The sequence below is a fragment of the Lontra canadensis genome, unplaced genomic scaffold (genome assembly GCF_010015895.1).
Source record: "Lontra canadensis isolate GAN:19392208 unplaced genomic scaffold, GSC_riverotter_1.0 scaffold41, whole genome shotgun sequence".
In the NCBI taxonomy this organism is placed as follows: domain Eukaryota; kingdom Metazoa; phylum Chordata; class Mammalia; order Carnivora; family Mustelidae; genus Lontra; species Lontra canadensis.
In genome coordinates, this window is record NW_022631035.1 from 10,757,491 (window position 1) to 10,774,857 (window position 17,367).

Below are 17,367 nucleotides of genomic sequence, written 5' to 3' on the forward strand. Positions count from 1 at the left end.
GAATACTCACAAAGAGGGTTACTTTTCATTCTACTGAAGGTACTTGGAAGGAAGGACCTTAAGGACGGCCAAAGTCTTTGCCTCTCCATCCCCAAGCTGGAATAGGCATTTGTTCCCAAATCATTCAGATTTAGTGTTTACTTAATGGTCCAAGTGAGGTTTCAGACTTTGTTTCTGCCCTTAAAGAATTCCCTCACTGTTTTTCTGAGACTAGCAGGACATTTCTTTTAAGTGGTGTGGGTAAGGTCTTTTTAGGATATCTATTCCTCCATGTTTCTACATATAGAAGTCTACCACTAACTTATAAAAATGCAGTTTTGTAAAGCCCTGAATGTAGAATCTAGTTTATGGCAGATGGAGGAGTAAATATAGAAGGAGGAAGTAGAAACAGGAAGTGTTTTACAACTCCTTAAAATGTACTGTTGCTGCTGTTGTTTGCCAGAGGGAAGATTAATGGGAGGATTCTTTTTAAATTTCTTGATGTTTGGGACAAGATAGAGGAGGTAATTGGTGCAGTGAGATAATGGAAAGAAAGGGAGTAGGAGGAAGGAGGTAAGGTGGTCAAAGACAAGTTATGTCATTGCATTTACAGAATTAGAAAGTTTAACTCCAGTTTTCTAAAACTTAAGATATATTGCTCTATATTTTGTTAAGGCAAAACCTTTAATCTTTATAAATGGTATGGGCAATAAATCTTCAAGGAGATTCTGATACAAAACTATAAAATAAACTAATGAACCCTAGGATTTTTTCAGTTTATGCTTTTTTCCTTCAGAAAATGTTTCTTGTGCTTGTGGAGGAAGCATTATGTGCTTTTTTGTTCTATTATCACTTTCTTGTGTATCTTGATACCCAACATATCGTACATTGACTTGATGTATGGGCAGGTGACTCCTACAACAAAAAGAATAGTGGTTAAGAGTTTGGGGTCTAGAGTCGGATAGCCCCCGGTTTGAACTCTTGATCTAGCACAGACGAGTTAGAAGTTATTGTGCAAGTTACTTCAGTTAAATAAACCTCAGAAAATATGAGTAATAACAGCAGTACTCTAAAGGGTCAGGATTGAGTTTTTCAAAGCACATTAACTATCACAGTGCTCGTAAATAGTTCATCTAAGAACTTGGTAAATGCTAAATTCTCCATAGATGCCCAATATTCTATATTCTTCTCTTTTTCCTCTTTTCTTAAAACTACAGTAACTATGGTCCCACTTAACAAAGTGTTTTGCATAAATTGGACCCTTAATATGTGTCTTTTTTGATTGTTTGATGAATAAAAAACATAATAAGGAGAAATCCTCCTTACTCTTTGCCTTTCCAATATTCATGCATTGATATTGCATTTCTCTATGTGCCAGATGCTTTGCTTGAACAAAACAGTCTTTGCAATCAGAGCACTTACATTCAATGAAATATGTAAAAGAAAGCGATTCTTATTCAAACAAGATCAAACCATTCTTCAGAATGTCCCCTGGATTTGTAGTGGAAGGAGAACTGGAGACAGGGTGTCTGTTTAGGAAACTACCGAAAGAGTCTGAGTGGGAATATGGGTGGCTACGTACAGTGCTGTTATTTTTCTCTGAGGATATTTTTAAAAAGATTTTATTAATTTGTTTGACAGAGAGAGAGAGATCACAAGTAGGCAGAGAGGCAGGCAGAGAGAGAGTGGGAAGCAAGCTCCTCACCGAGCAGAGAGCCCAAAGCGGGGCTCGATCCCAGGGGCCCTGAGATCATGACCTGAGCTGAAGGCAGAGGCTTAACCCATTAAGCCACCCAGGTGCCTGGATTTTTTTTTTTTTTTAGTACAGTTGACACACAATGTTACATTAGTTTCAGGTGTATGATAAAGTGATTCCACAAGTAGATACATTAAGCTATGCTCATCCCAAGTGTAGCTACCATCTGTCACCAGACAATGCAATTACAATGTCGTCGACTCTGTTTTCTATGCTGTGCCTTTTATCCCCATGACTTACTCATTCCTCTGAGGATGTTTTAAACCTTTCAAAATTCCTACGTTAGTATCAACATGGAAAATTGCTTAACTATGGCAATAAATACCCACCTCAATATTTATTTTGTCCTTTTATCTTTGAAGTTCCCAAGTCAAATCATCAGTTAATTCTTAGTTATATCCTGATGGTGAAAGCATTTGAGGATATGAGGTGACAAAGTAAATAATATTACATCTCCTTCTTTTATTGTTGCTCTCAATCCATATCAGATAATGCAAAATCTTTTAGATATATATGTCAGACTATATTATAATCCTATGTTTCAGTTGTAATGATAGTTTCATGCTTTCTAAAGAAGAAATCTTAATAATATTGCTACATATCAGGTGAAAATTGAAAATGAGAATATCTCCTAGGAAAACAGATCATTCATAGAAAACAGCTTAAAATATTACATAGGACAGAAAATTATAATACCTCTGGCTATTTTTCTGCGAGATCTCATTACTTTTATTTATTTATTTATTTATTTATTTATTTTTAATTTTATTTTTTATAAACATATATTTATTTTTATCCCCAGGAGTACAGGTCTGTGAATCGCCAGGTTTACACACTTCACAGCACTCACCATAGCACATATCCTCCCCAATGTCCATAACCCCACCCCCGCTCTCCCAACCCCCCTCCCTCCATCAACCCTCAGTTTGTTTTGTGAGATTAAGAGTCACTTATGGTTTGTCTCCCTCCCAATCCCACCTTGTTTCATTTACTCTTCTCCTACCCCCTTAACCCCCCATGTTGCATCTCCTCTCCCTCATATCAGGGAGATCATATGATAGTTGTCTTTCTCCGATTGACTTATTTTGCTAAGCATGATACCCTCTAGTTCCATCCATGTCGTCACAAATGGCAAGATTTCATTTCTTTTGATGGCTGCATAGTATTCCATTGTGTATATATACCACATCTTCTTTATCCATTCGTCTGTTGATGGACATCTAGGTTCTTTCCATAGTTTGGCTATTGTAGACATTGCTGCTATAAACATTCGGGTGCACGTGCCCCTTCGGATCACTACGTTTGTATCTTTAGGGTAAATACCCAGCAGTGCAATTGCTGGGTCATAGGGTAGTTCTATTTTCAACATTTTGAGGAACCTCCATGCTGTTTTCCAGAGTGGTTGCACCAGCTTGCATTCCCACCAACAGTGTAGGAGGGTTCCCCTTTCTCCGCATCCTCGCCAGCATCTGTCATTTCCTGACTTGTTAATTTTAGCCATTCTGACTGGTGTGAGGTGATATCTCATTGTGGTTTTGATTTGTATTTCCCTGATGCTGAGTGATATGGAGCACTTTTGAGACTAAGAATCTATACACAGAAAACCATAAAGTACTCATGAAAGAAATTGAGGAAGACACAAAGAAATGGAAAAATGTTCCATGCTCCTGGATTGGAAGAATAAATATTGTGAAAATGTCTATGCTACCTACAGCAATCTACACATTTAATGCAATTCCTATCAAAGTACCATCCATTTTTTTCAAAGAAATGGAACAAATAATCCTAAAATTTATATGGAACCAGAAAAGACCTCGAATAGCCAAAGGAATATTGAAAAAGAAAGCCAAAGTTGGTGGCATCACAATTCCGGACTTCAAGCTCTACTACAAAGCTGTCATCATCAAGACAGCATGGTACTGGCACGAAAACAGACACATAGATCAATGGAACAGAATAGAGAGCCCAGAAATAGACCCTCAACTCTATGGTCAACTAATCTTCGACAAAGCAGGAAAGAATGTCCAATGGAAAAAAGACAGCCTCTTCAATAAATGGTGTGTGGGAAAATTGGACAGCCACATGCAGAAAAATGAATTGGATCATTTCCTTACACCACACACGAAAATAGACTCAAAATGGATGAAGGACCTCAATGTGAGAAAGGAATCCATCAAAATCCTTGAGGAGAACACAGGCAGCAACATCTTCGACCTCAGCCGCAGCAACATCTTCCTAGGAACATCGCCAAAGGTAAGGGAAGCAAGGACAAAAATGAACTATTGGGATTTTATCAAGATCAAAAGCTTTTGCACAGCAAAGGAAACAGTTAACAAAACCAAAAGACAACTGACAGAATGGGAGAAGATATTTGCAAATGACATATCAGATAAAGGGCTAGTGTCCAAAATGTATAAAGAACTTAGCAAACTCAACACCCAAAGAACAAATAATCCAATCAAGAAATGGGCAGAGGACATGAACAGACATTTCTGCAAAGAAGACATCCAGATGGCCAACAGACATAGATCTCATTACTTTTAATCAACATCATATCATCAGTTGAATTTGAAAAACTCAGTTTAATTTTATGCATGATTTCGATGTCTTTCAACACTTAAATTGGATTTTTCATGTTTTTAGTAAAGGTAAGCAATATTACCTACTGTGTGACTGGCCTTAACCCTGTAGCCCATTAATAAAATCTTTGCCCAATGTTGGAACAGGTGTAAAATTGAAAAGTTATTCAATGCTGTTAAGTTCTGAAATTAAGATTGCAAATCTTAATTTGAATAAGGTTCAAATTAATCTGAATAAGGTTGATGTCCATGTTTAAGTCTCTTTTCCTAAAATATAAGACTTCATGGAAGTTGTGACATATTGCGTTCTTTGATTCTTGCCACTTAGTGTCAATAAATTGCTTAGGAGGCATGATTGGTAAGGGTATGTATGTGTTGTTACAGAGCACTTCTGGGAGAAACAAAGCACTACTGAGCATTTGGGGAAACTATTGATAAATCTCATCTACCTCACAGTTCTGTACTTTATAAGTTCCACTAACAGGAAACTTGCAAGTGCCCTCCTTAACGAGCACAAGGTAATGTATGGAATGGTTGAATTACTATATTGTACTCCTGAAACTAATAAAACACTGTATGTTAACTAACTAGAATTAAAATAAGAACTTAAGTAAAATAAAAGAATACTATTTTCTTACTAGAAGGCAAATAAAAAATATATTCATTTAAAGGATGAATCAGAATAATTATAAAGCTATAGTTAAAGATATTTTGTTTTATTTTATTTCATTGAGCCTACTAAAAGGACTGAAATGATGTTTATTCTTAAAATGTGGTATCTGTACCATGCCAAACCCACTAAATGGTAGTAATTTTTAAAAATCCATTTTAAGGCTTACTGGCAGAAAAAAATATTTGACTCTTCTAAGAAAACATTCATTTTTTAATAAACTGAATAATGAGAATTATATAGTCTCCCTTGTTTACCTGTTTTATAGAACTGATAAAGTTGCAAAACTGGATTTAGTGCCTAACTTCAATAATTATCTTATTCTGATATTTAACACATTTATTTCTAGTTATTTTACAATTGTTAAAAAAAATAGGTGTCTCCTGTTATTTGGGTTTTAACACTCTGATCAGCTTCAGTTGGCTTCTGGAAGGAGATGAGAATGATGAAAACAAAACAATAACTAGAAAGAATACTGCAAGACCTCTAAGTACTGAGAATTTTTGTAGACATTAGGATACATCCAAACAAAATATATGGTATTTATATGTTTAAAAAAATAACAGGCTAGATGGGGGAAAAAAAGAAATCTGCAAATCCCTACTACATAAAATTGGAAGACAGAAAGTATTGGAGATTATAACCAAGGAAGAATGTCAGCTCATTAACAGACTTTAGTATCAGAGAACAAGTCTTATCCCAATTGATTGACTATATACTCTGACACCCCATGGAACATTAGGTACAATATATATGAATGTAGTGTGTAGATTTTATGTGCATCAAGCAGAGAGACTTTCATGTAGCCTTCGTTTTCCTTCAACAGCTAGCCCATGTATATATGAGACACTAGGAAGTTCTGGATAATGAAATCAGTGAAGGCCATGAGATCATTCTCTTAACAGTCTTAATCATAAGAGAAATTTTCTACCTGAATGTCTGTTGCATAGGATTCATAACTGTGTAATATACTTGTTCTTCTTCAAATAATGGCAAATTTAAATATCCTAAAAAATATTCTCTTACTATATTCTACATTCAAATATAATGGCAGCAAAACCTGAAGGTATTTTTTCTTTTTTTTTTAAATATTTATTTATTTATTTTAGAGAGAGAGCATGGGAGAGGGGACTCAGAGGGAGAGAGAGAATCCCAAGCAGACTCCCCACTGAGCACAGAGCATGAGTGAGGCTCAATCCCACGACTCCTAAGATTGTGACCTGAGCTGAAATCAAGAGTCTGTTACTTAACCAACTGAGCCACCCAGGTGCCCCAAAGGAATTTTTCTATATAGAGTCAAGGACAGTATAATGTATACCAGAAAAACTAAAGGCTTGATTGCTATTATTTTAATATATGTTATTGATATGATATGTGTCCAAAGACAATTTGAAGTGATTTATATATAAATACCACAAATGCTGTATGACTAAATTCATTTAACTATGTATTTAAAAAATACACTAATTTGAGTAATGAAAAATAAAAGTGAAAAATTAAGTGGAATTTAAAAAAATTTTTTTAAGATTTTATTTATTTCAGAATGAAAGAGAGATAGCACAATTGAGTGGGGGGGGGGCAATAGAGGAAGAGGGAAAGAATGTCTAGCAGACACCCCACTGAGTGTGGAGCCTGTTTGGGGGCTTAATCTCATAGCCCTGAGATCATAACCTGAGCTGAAACCAAGAGTGGGGTGCTTAGTCGACTGAGTCACCCATGTACTCCTTTAGTGGAATTTTAAACGAGAGAAAGACACTGAAGTAAAATATAAATGTTGTATCTTCCATGAGAAAAGGCAAATATTGCCCACTAAATTTGAATTCCATGATGATGCTAATTCTAATTCTTTCTTTGCCTTTAACCATACCTTCCGAATGTCATGTTCCTTTTTGTTATAAGGTGTCTGGAAATGAAGTGTGGAAAGGAAACAATGAGGAAAGATCCAGTTTTCAGGTCAGGAGAACATTTGTAAACATCTGGATATGATTTTTTGTAGCAGTACATTTGACATCAATTTATTAAGTTTGATTTGCTATCTAATTTTTAGCCAGGCACATTAGGCATTGTTATTCTGGGGAAAAAGCCCAAAATCGCATTGGACTGAATGCAGGTATACATAGTTTTGAAGTCATGGGTCTTCACCAATTTTAGGCAAGTTGAGTTTTTGTTCTCTGCATCTCTCTTAGTGGTTAAGCACCAAAGCTTGTTTTTTCTCCAGCTTACAGCAAGTTTAGTCCCCAAAGAGAGAACACGATAATGAGCTGGTGTGTTCAGTATGTGTGTAGAATGTTTTTAAAAGGAAAGAGAAGCCAATTCTGGTGATCTTTTATGATGTAATGTGGGGACAATCTGGATGGTGGCAGACGGAAAACATTATCTGAGGGAATTTCAAGAGCTAGTTGACAGATGGAATAAAAGGTTTTAAAGATAATAGTCAAAGAATGGGGCACCTGGGTGGCTCAGTCAGTTAAGCTTCTGCTTCATGGGTGCCTGGGTGGCTCAGTGGGTTAAGCCTCTGCCTTCAGCTCAGGGCATGATCCCAGGGTCCTGAGATCAAGCCCTGTATCATGCTCTCTGCTCAGCGGGGAGCCTGCTTCCCTCCTCCCCCCACCCCTGCTCTGCCTGCCTCTCTGCCTACTTGTGATCTCTATCAAATAAATGAATAACATCTAAAAAAAAAAAAAAAGAGCATCTGCCTTCAGCTCAGGCCATGATCCCAGGGTTCTGGGATCAAGCCCTGCATCCAGCTCCCGAGCAGGGAGACTGCTTCTCCCTCTCCCCCTGCCTGCAGCCCCCACCATGTCCCTCCCCCTCCCCACACAAATAAATAAATAAATAAATAAAATTTTAAAAAAGATAATAGTCAAAGAAAATATTTCAAGGGATATAGCTACCTACAGGGGAATCTTGTAGGTAACAAATCCATCATTTTTCTTTCCTTTAAGCAGAGGATAATAATTTAAGTGTAGAGGCTTACATTCTCTTGATAGTTGTACAGCTAGAATCACATTGTTGTGTTATTTTGTTTTCTTCGTAGGATCTCCCCAAGAAGTAGAGAAAATCATCCAAATCCAGAAGAGCCAGAAGAAGATAATGAAGATGTTCAAGTTGAAAGAGTGGACACAACAAATGCATTCACTACTCTGAACCTGAATGAGGTGAAAACAAGTAACTTGAACCCTTTACAAAACACTGGGCCAGGTAGCTTGTTCTGTAGAGTTGATGAACTCCCGGTTTTTATTTTCAAAACTTTCTTTTGTTTCTGTAACACTAGCATGTGTAGGTCATATTTAAATCCCATTCTTTGAAGTATCTGTCTTGTCATGACTCTGAATTTTCTCTTCTTCAGTTTTTTGTGGATCTTAACCTCTTGAGGTCTTTATTCATCAGTGTAATTCAAAACATTCTCTGATATTTTTATTAACCTTAACAAGATCTCACGTCTTTTGGAAGAGTTGCAGTTTCATTTAGCATTATATAGAAGCTGTGACATTAGTAACTGTAACTAGCAAGTAAATTTACACTGTATGAAAATCAATAAGAAAAACACCAGAAATGAAATTAGTGCCAAGGGCATAAGGCAAACACAATACATTTGATTAGGAATTAGTTTTCTAAGTAGTAAAGTAATCTCCATTCATGAACATACATTTGGGTACTTCATTTAAAACAAGAGAGAGGCTGAACAAAATCTGGTTATATTCATAACCTAGAACATGAAAGATAAAACTTGAGTGTACAACAAAACAGATAATCACATCAAAAAATGGGCAGAAGACATGAACAGGCACTTCTCCAAAGAAGACATATAAATGGCTAACAGACACATGAAAAAATGTTCATCATCATTAGCCATCAGGGAGACTCAAATCAAAACCACATTGAGATACTACCTTACACCAGTTAGAATGGCCAAAATTAACAAGACAGTAAACAACAAGTGTTGGAGAGGATGTGAAGAAAGGGGAACCCTCTTACACTGTGGGTAGGAATGCAAGTTGGTGTAGCCACTTTGGAAAACAGTGTGGAGATTCCTTAGAAATTAAAAATAGAGCTTCCCTATGACCCTGCAATTGCACTACTGGGTATTTACCCCAAAGATAGAGATGTAGTGAGAAGAAGGGCCATCTCTACCCCAATGTTCATAGCAGCAATGGCCACAGTCACCAAACGGTGGATAAACCAAGATGCCCTTCAACGGACGAATGGATAAAGAAAATATGGTCCATATATACAATGGAGTATTATTCCTCAATCAGAAAGGATGAATACTAGGGCACCTGGGTGGCTCAGTGGGTTAAGCCTCTGCCTTCAGCTCAGGTCATGATCCCAGGGTCCTGGGATCAAGCCCCACATTAGGCTCTCTGTTCCGCAGTGAGCCTGCTTCCTCTTCTCTCTCTGCCTGCCTCTCTGCCTACTTGTGATCTCTCTCTGTGTCAAGTAAATAAAAAATCTTAAAAAAAAAAAAGGATGAATACCCAACTTTTATATCAACATGGACAGGACTGGAAGAGATTATGCTGAGTGAAATAAGTCAAGCAGAGAGAGTCAGTTATCATATGGTTTAACTTATTGAGGAGCATAAGGAATAACATGGAGGACATTAGGAGAAGGAAAGGAAAAGTGAATTGGGGAAAATCAGAGGGGGAGATAAAGCATGAGAGACTGTGGACTCTGAGAGACAAACTGAGGGTTTTGGAGATGGGGGTGAGGGGTTGGGTGAACCTGGTGGTGGGTATTATGGAGGGCATGTATTGCATGGAGCACTGGGTGTGGTGGATAAACAATGAATTTTGGAAGACTGAAAAAAATTAAAAATTAAATTAAAAAAAATGAGTGTATAGAATATCTGAGATTTAACAGGAAAATCATGCTTTGTTTTGTTTTCCAGAAACCATTCATAATGGCAAGCTGTTTACACAAGGAACATAAAGGGAATAAAGAAAGTTGCTTTTCAATAAGAAAGAAGAAAATAGCCATAAGAAATAATCTACTTCTGTATAAAACAAAAGGTTTGGACAATGTTCCCTTTACCAGGAATAAATCCTTATTTATTTAGGTTTGAGACTGTGTAAAGGAGAAAATTTTACATTGTTTGAGACTGTTCCTCTATCTTGGTTAACATGTCATTATAAAAATACTTGACATGTTGGCAGAGAAACGTTTTCTGTTTCAATACCATGTCCCAATTCAAATGGTAAGAAACTCAGTCTTGGATCAGGAAGACCAATTTATTCTACTGTAAATCCAAAATCTTTCCATTCACACTGGAGTATAGAAGATTGCAAAGGGATTGTTTGAAAATGTTATTTTGTTTCAAAATATTACTAAACTAAGTGGTTTTAGGTTAGTCCAACTTTGAAGTACAGACATCAATGGTGACCCGTTCTTCCAGGTGAAGTTTCGGGATTTCTGTGACACAATGGAGCTGGTAAAAGTACTTCTATTAAAATGGTAACTAGAGACACAAAGCCAGCTGCAGGAGTGGTAAGTAAAGAAACAAATTTCATTGCCAGGGAAAATTTCACTTTAAATATCAATAGCATCCTTATATTTTTCTACCAGTAAATCAAATGATTTTTTAAGAAAACAAATAAATAAATGAAAGGTTTTATGAAATATCTCTGCATGTTCAAAAAATAGTGATGCTTAATGGTCACTCCCCGCCCCCCCCACGAGCTTGCAAGTGGGAAGAGGGAGAGAGAGAATCTTAAGTAGGCTCCACACCCAGCCCAGAGCACCATGCAGGGCTCTATCTCACAACTCCAAGATTGTGACCTGAGCTGAGTTGGAATGAGCCTCCAAGGTGCCCCTATAGCCACTTTTTTTTTAATGCAAGTAAAATTAATATGCAATGTTATGTTAGCTTCAGGTGTACAATATAATGATTCAACAATACTGTGTATCACCCAGTGCTCATTACCCAGTACTCTTATCTACTTCACCTATATTTCTCCCATCCCCCTACCAGTCTGTCAATCACATTTGTTCTCTGTATTTAAGAAAGCTTTTTATTGGTCTCAGTTTTTCTTTGTTCATTTGTTTTGCTTCTTAAATTCTGCATATGAGTAAAATCATATGGTATTTGCCTTTCTCTGACTGACTCTCTTAGCATCATATTCTCTAGGTCTATCCACATTGTCACAGGTGGTAGCATCTCATTGTTTTCTATGGCTGAGTAATATTCCATTGTAGATGTATACCACATCTTCTTTATCCATTCTTCTATCAGTGGACACTTGGATTGCTTCCGTATCTTGGCTACTATAAATAATGCTGCAATAAACATAGGGGGATATTTATCTTTTTGATTTAGAATTTTTGTTTTCTTTGGTTAAATACCCAGTAGTGGAATTACTGGATCATAGGGTAGTTCTATTTAATTTTTTGAGGAACTTCCATACTGTTTTCCACAGTGGCTGCACCAGCCTGTAGTCCCATCAGCCATGCACAAGACTTAGTGGCCACTTTTATCTCCTTTAGTAGAAGGAAGATTGGAGCAAAAGCTAAACTTGGATCTGACTTTCATTGTTTGATGCAGGTGGTTTTACAAGGCTGCAGAACATCACTGAGGCAATGGAAGATGACACCCTGAAGTGCTTGGGGTGCTGTCCTCAGGAAAACTCACTGTGGCCCAGTCTTAGGGTGAAGGAACACTTGGAGTTGTACGCCACGGTAAAAAGACTGGGCAAAGAGGACGCTGTTCTTAGTACTTCACGGTAGGGAGGGAAGGCTCATTCATACTTTGTAGCAGGAGGAAGGGGGGAACATGTCATTTCCTCATTAAATATGGAAAGGAGATCATGAACAAGGTCTTAAATTTAAATGCAAATAAAAAGATGGGAAACCTGAAGAAGAACCAAATCATAAGATTTAGTGTTTGTGATGATATTAATGGTCCTTCAGAATACTGTTTTCAGGTTGATGGTGCTAAGGTTTTCTATATTGCTATTTTTTTTAAGAGTTTATTTATTTGAGAGAGAGAGAGATCACAAGTAGGCAAAGAGGCAGGCAGAGAGAGAGAGGGTGAAGCAGGCTCCCCATTGAGCAGAGAGCCCAATGTGGGGCTCAATCCCAGGACCCTGAGATCATGACCTGAGCCAGAGACAGAGGTTTAACCCACTGAGCCACTCAGGCACCCCATATTGTTACTTTAGGTAGGAACATGTGTACCGTGAAATATCACAGTAGGGTTTTTTTCCTCAGACTGGTGGAAGCTCTCAAGCTTCAGGAACAACTTAAAGTTCCTGTGAAATCCTTATCCGAGGGTGTCAAGAGGAAGGTAGGAAGGGGGGTCGGGGTTACCCTGTGCACCCCGCAGATTAGTGCCAGATGTGCTGTTTTTGTTCTAGCTGTTCTTCATGCTGAGCATCCTGGGAGACTCGTCAGTGGTGATTCCGGATGAGCCGTCCACGGGGGTGGACCCTGAGGGGCAGCAGCAAGTGTGGCGAGGGGTGTCATATTAAGTGTAGAGTTAGTAGTAGGAGTCTGGAGTTAATATATATATATATTTACACTCCATTTATCTTTGAGGTTCACATCCTCTATTATTTAACTCAATGAAACTCAGTACAGTGCTCAAAATTCCCCAAGGAAGGAAAAAAATAGATTTTTAAGAATCTAATAGAATCTTGCCTGTATTTGTTTGGATTTTCTTTTTCTTACTCCTCTTCCCTGCCTCATTCTTCTTTTCTTCTTCAGTTACTGACGAACCTACAATCTGCTGCTTCTCTGCACTCCAACTTTTTAAACAAACATGACTTTACTCACTATTTCCCAGTCTCCAGCTTTTCATTCGACAAAGCCAATTAGTGTGGTAATAGAATTACATAATGCAGTGCAATTTTTTTCTTTCACTCTAGAACGGATTTTTTTTTTCTTGTAACTGAATACAAAATTTTCTATTATTCTTCATACTTCTTTCCGTTCACCTATTTTCCCAAATTATTTTCTAAATGCAAACACTCTCTTACTTTACCTTGAGGCAGGCAATTCAGACCATTGTTAAAAACGCAGAGAGGGGCGCCCTCCTGACCACTCACTCCATGGCAGAGGCTGAGGCCATCTGTGACTGTGTGCCCATTATAGTGTCCAGGAGGCTGAGGTGGGTGCCCGTCCATGCCCACACTTGGGCGCCAAGTTCTTGCAGAGAGAATTACAGTTCACTATGTTAAGCTCCTTGATCTAAGATCAAACACCTTCTTCTGTCTTTGCAATTGAGGAAGAAATTAAAGGACCAGTGTTCTTTTCTTTCAACTCTTTTTTTCTCTTCCTTGGATTAGGTGTTTTGGTTCCATTCAACATCTGAAAACCAAATTTGTTAAAGATTATTTTCTAGAAAGAAAAATGAAGGACTCCACTCAGATGGAGCCTCTCCACACAGAGATTCTGAAGCTTTTTCCACAGGCTGCTCGGCGGGAAAGGTAAAGGACGTTTTTGGCATGGGTAACAAGTGTACAGGTTTTCTAGCACACTGAATTTAGACTTGCGTGAATCTGGACAGGAAGAGAAAGGCTGAACTGACTTCTTTATTATAAAACAAGTTGTTTGGAGGTCACTTGGATGCATAGACAAAGCCACTGAAAGGTTATGTTCAGTGAATGCTTCATAGCTCCAAAAAGGTGAGTGGTGTGTGCGTGTGCACATGTGCCTGTGTATGTAAATGATGGAATCATCCAGAAATTAGGAACAAAGTACAAACAAAACCAGGAATTTAATATTTTTAATAGACAATGAAAATTACGCATCCACTTACATCATTTTTTCGAATGAAAAATTGTATTGAGAACTCCAATAACACACACTTATATGCTTGAAAAAGATTGACTTTATCCTGAATTAATTGTTTATTGCTCAGTTAATCCCCTCTATGGTTCTTTTAAATTTGTATATGATTCGCTATCAGTTACAAGCAAGAATAATAAAACCTATGTGAAGAGCAAAATGAAGTTGAATTGAATTTAAAGAAGCACACGGGGGTGCCTGTGTTGCTCAGTCGGTTAACCTCAGACTCTTGATTTCAGCTCAGGTCATGATCTTAGGGTCATGAGATGGAGTCCTACGTCAGACTCTGCTCAGCACAGAGTCTGCTTGGGATTCTCTTTCTCCTTTTCCCCCTGCCCTTCCCCCCTGCTCACACTCTCTCTCTCTCTCTCTAAATAATAAAATCTTAAAAAAATAATAATTCTTGAATACGTATTATATGCTGAAGACCATGTATAGAGTAGTCAATAAATAGAGAAGATTCTTTTGGTGCTTACAGCCTCTGGGGACAAGGCTATCAAGCAAATGAAGATACAAAGAAATGAGGAAATGACATTAAAGTGGGACTTTAAAACTGAGCAAAGTTTGGCCACTGAAGAGTGGGGATAAGAGGCACTCTTGAGAACACAGAATATGTAAAGAACTTGAGTCAAGATGAACTTTACCCATGTAGGGTGGCTCAGTTGGTTAAGCATCTGCTTTGGGTTCAGATCATGACCCTGGGATCCTGGGATTGAGCCCCACCTTGGGCTACCTGCTCAATGGGGGGGATCTGCTTCATCCTCTCCCTCTGCCTGCCACCCCCCACCCCTGCCTGTGCTCTCTTTCTGTCAAATAAATGAATAAAATATTTAAAAAAACCACATTTTTTTGGCTATTAATTTCTCCCCAAGGTTTTAACATTGTTATACATCTGATTTTTTCCTTCTCCCAGGTATTCCTCCATGATGGCATATAAATTACCAGTGAAAGACGTTCACCCTCTGTCTCAGGCCTTTTTTTAAATTAGAGGCAGGTAAGTTTAGACACACTTAGACTTTATCTATTGTGATATTTTCACATGGAATGTATACTATATGAATTCAAGCAGAAAAATTATATAATCAGTCAAAACTTAGAAAATTTCCACTGGATTCATCTTATAAATTCTATAGGGATTGTAGTACTGGCTCTACACTGAGGTATACTCAACCTTATTTTTCCTCTGCTATAAAAGAGACAAGAATATTCTGTCCTGATTCCATTGAATGGTATTGGAGGATAATTATCGACATGTTGTCCCAGAGAATACTGAGTTGAGCTTCTTGCATCTCCATATTTATCATAGTCAGAGGCATGAGGGAGCAAGGATGTGGAAACAATGACTGGGGGCCTAGATAGAAGGCCAGAGAAGGAAGGTACAGGGCTGATATGTGACAAGTTAAGATTGGGGAGGGATGAGGGTAGAGTTGAATTCATTCTAGAGACACTGACTAGAGGTCACCCTGGATATTTATGAGGCCTTGACTCATAGAAATGGGACCCACATACAGGGTACTTACTTGTCCATAAATTTATAAATATAGAAACCCAACAATACTCAACAGCTGATTTGAATCCTAACAATACATATGTAATTAATCAAAAGGGGACGTACTGAAACAGGCCACAAGAAGCTCTTCAGAGTGTACTGGTGATGTATACATTCCTGCATTGCTCTTTTTGTTTGGCCATATCTACATCTTTCTTTATCTTTCCAAAAAAATGTAATGACTTGGCCTATATCCCAAAAAATCACATGGATTTGACATTGCTGCATATATTGCACACTTTGAAAGCACTTTTAGCAGAAAACATGTAAGTCATTGATGTTAGTCCCTCTCAATGCAGTGAAACAGACCTTTGATGTAAGAATATAGCCTCTCTCAGGCTACCTTGGAACAGGTGAGTTTTCTTTTCTTTAAACCAGGGGGCATCATCCAAGGAGCCTTTGTATAAATCTCTGTGCACATCCATCTTACAGAGACACCCTGACATCTTTGTTTACTTACTTATCTTCTCCCTATTTAGGTGTTCTTAGAACTCTCGAAATTACAGGAAATATTGATGATGAAGTTGATACAGCAGTTAGATGGAAACTCCTCCCATAGGAACAGCCTTAAAACCCTGAATCTCCTAACATCAGGCTTTAGCTCCTACTACATTATTAGTCTCCAGAATTCTAGAACACTCTTCCGTATTACCACAGATAACAGACACACTCAGTAGTTCCAACATTCAATAATGATTAAGATTTTAGATGGTTTTTTAGACTTTAGAATGGAGGGGAGAGGCAAAGATAGGGAAAAGCAGTGAACATTAACATAATCAGGCATTATACTAATTGCTAATAAGGCCTATTTTGTGCTCAGTATTAATTTAAAAATCAAATAATGTTAGTTTAGTTTTTTAAATTATTTTCAATATAGCTGAATGCTGAGCACATTTTACAAACAGAACATTGAAAGGGGGGTCATGGATGTCTCAGTTGATTAAGCATCCAACTCTTGGTTTTGACTCAGGTTGTGATCTCAGGGTTCTCAGATCCACAGACCAAGCTCTGTGTTGGGCTCCATGCTCAGTGGGGAGTCTGCTTAAGATTCTCTCTCTCCCTCCCCCACTGCCACTCTTTCTCTCTCAAAAAAGAAATGACCAAAATATTGTAGGGTTTTTTTAACCTGAACTTTAAATATATCAGCTATTTTTAAAACATTATTTACTTAAATACCAATTTAAGATAACATTGACCATAAGTTGATCTAAGGAATGGATGGATGAAATTATACAGTATAACCTTTAAATACAGTTATATTTTCTGATTATAAGTATATGCTCATTGAAGGATATATAGAAATTGTGTGGATGAAGATAATAGTAATCTATAGTAAAACACCAGATTATACCATTTGGCCTACCTATAATCAATGGTCTTTTTATGAGTGCTTTCTCCAAGTCAACATGAGTGGGCATGGTAATTTGCTATATTTTTCCACTTCATGGTTCACGAGTATCTTGCATATCATCGTAACACCTTTGGGTTATGGGATGCCTGCATTGGATTCCTTTGATGTGTTATCATGGTTTTTACTTAACCTTTTTACTATTATCTGACATTTTAAACTATATGCTTATTTATCTCTTATGAATAAAGCTGTGATGAACTTCTCTTCAGTCTTCTTTTGTTATAGTCTTAGGGTAAATAGTTCTGACATCAACAGATGGCTCTCTGTTGTATGAGATCTAGGTAACTTTGTTCTCTGACCAGTAGGAAAATTCAGCACCCATTCTAAGTTTCTGAAACCCCCACAGGACCTTTTAATGTCATACTCATCCTTGATTCTGACTTTCCTCATCTGCTTGAACTCTTATTATGTGGTTGTGGTTTGTGTCAGTTCCTTTACTGTCACCTTAGCATTGACTTAAGGTAGAATTTGTCCCCTTACCTTGATTCGTACAGACAGACATTCCACAGGTAATTGGTTAAAAAAAAAAATACGTTCTCCTAACTTACAGGAATTTGATGTTTCTTTAAAATTTTTTGATAACAGTTTTTGTTTTATTTGTAATGTTCAAATTTTCTTAAAAAGGAAATTCCATTCACT

General features: G+C 37.5%; 1 pseudogene; it reads left to right on the forward strand.

Annotated features, from left to right (window-relative positions):
- Positions 1-15,876, forward strand: part of LOC116875518 — a 56,426-nt pseudogene extending 40,550 nt beyond the window's left edge.
- The last annotated feature ends 1,491 nt before the right edge of the window (positions 15,877-17,367 follow it).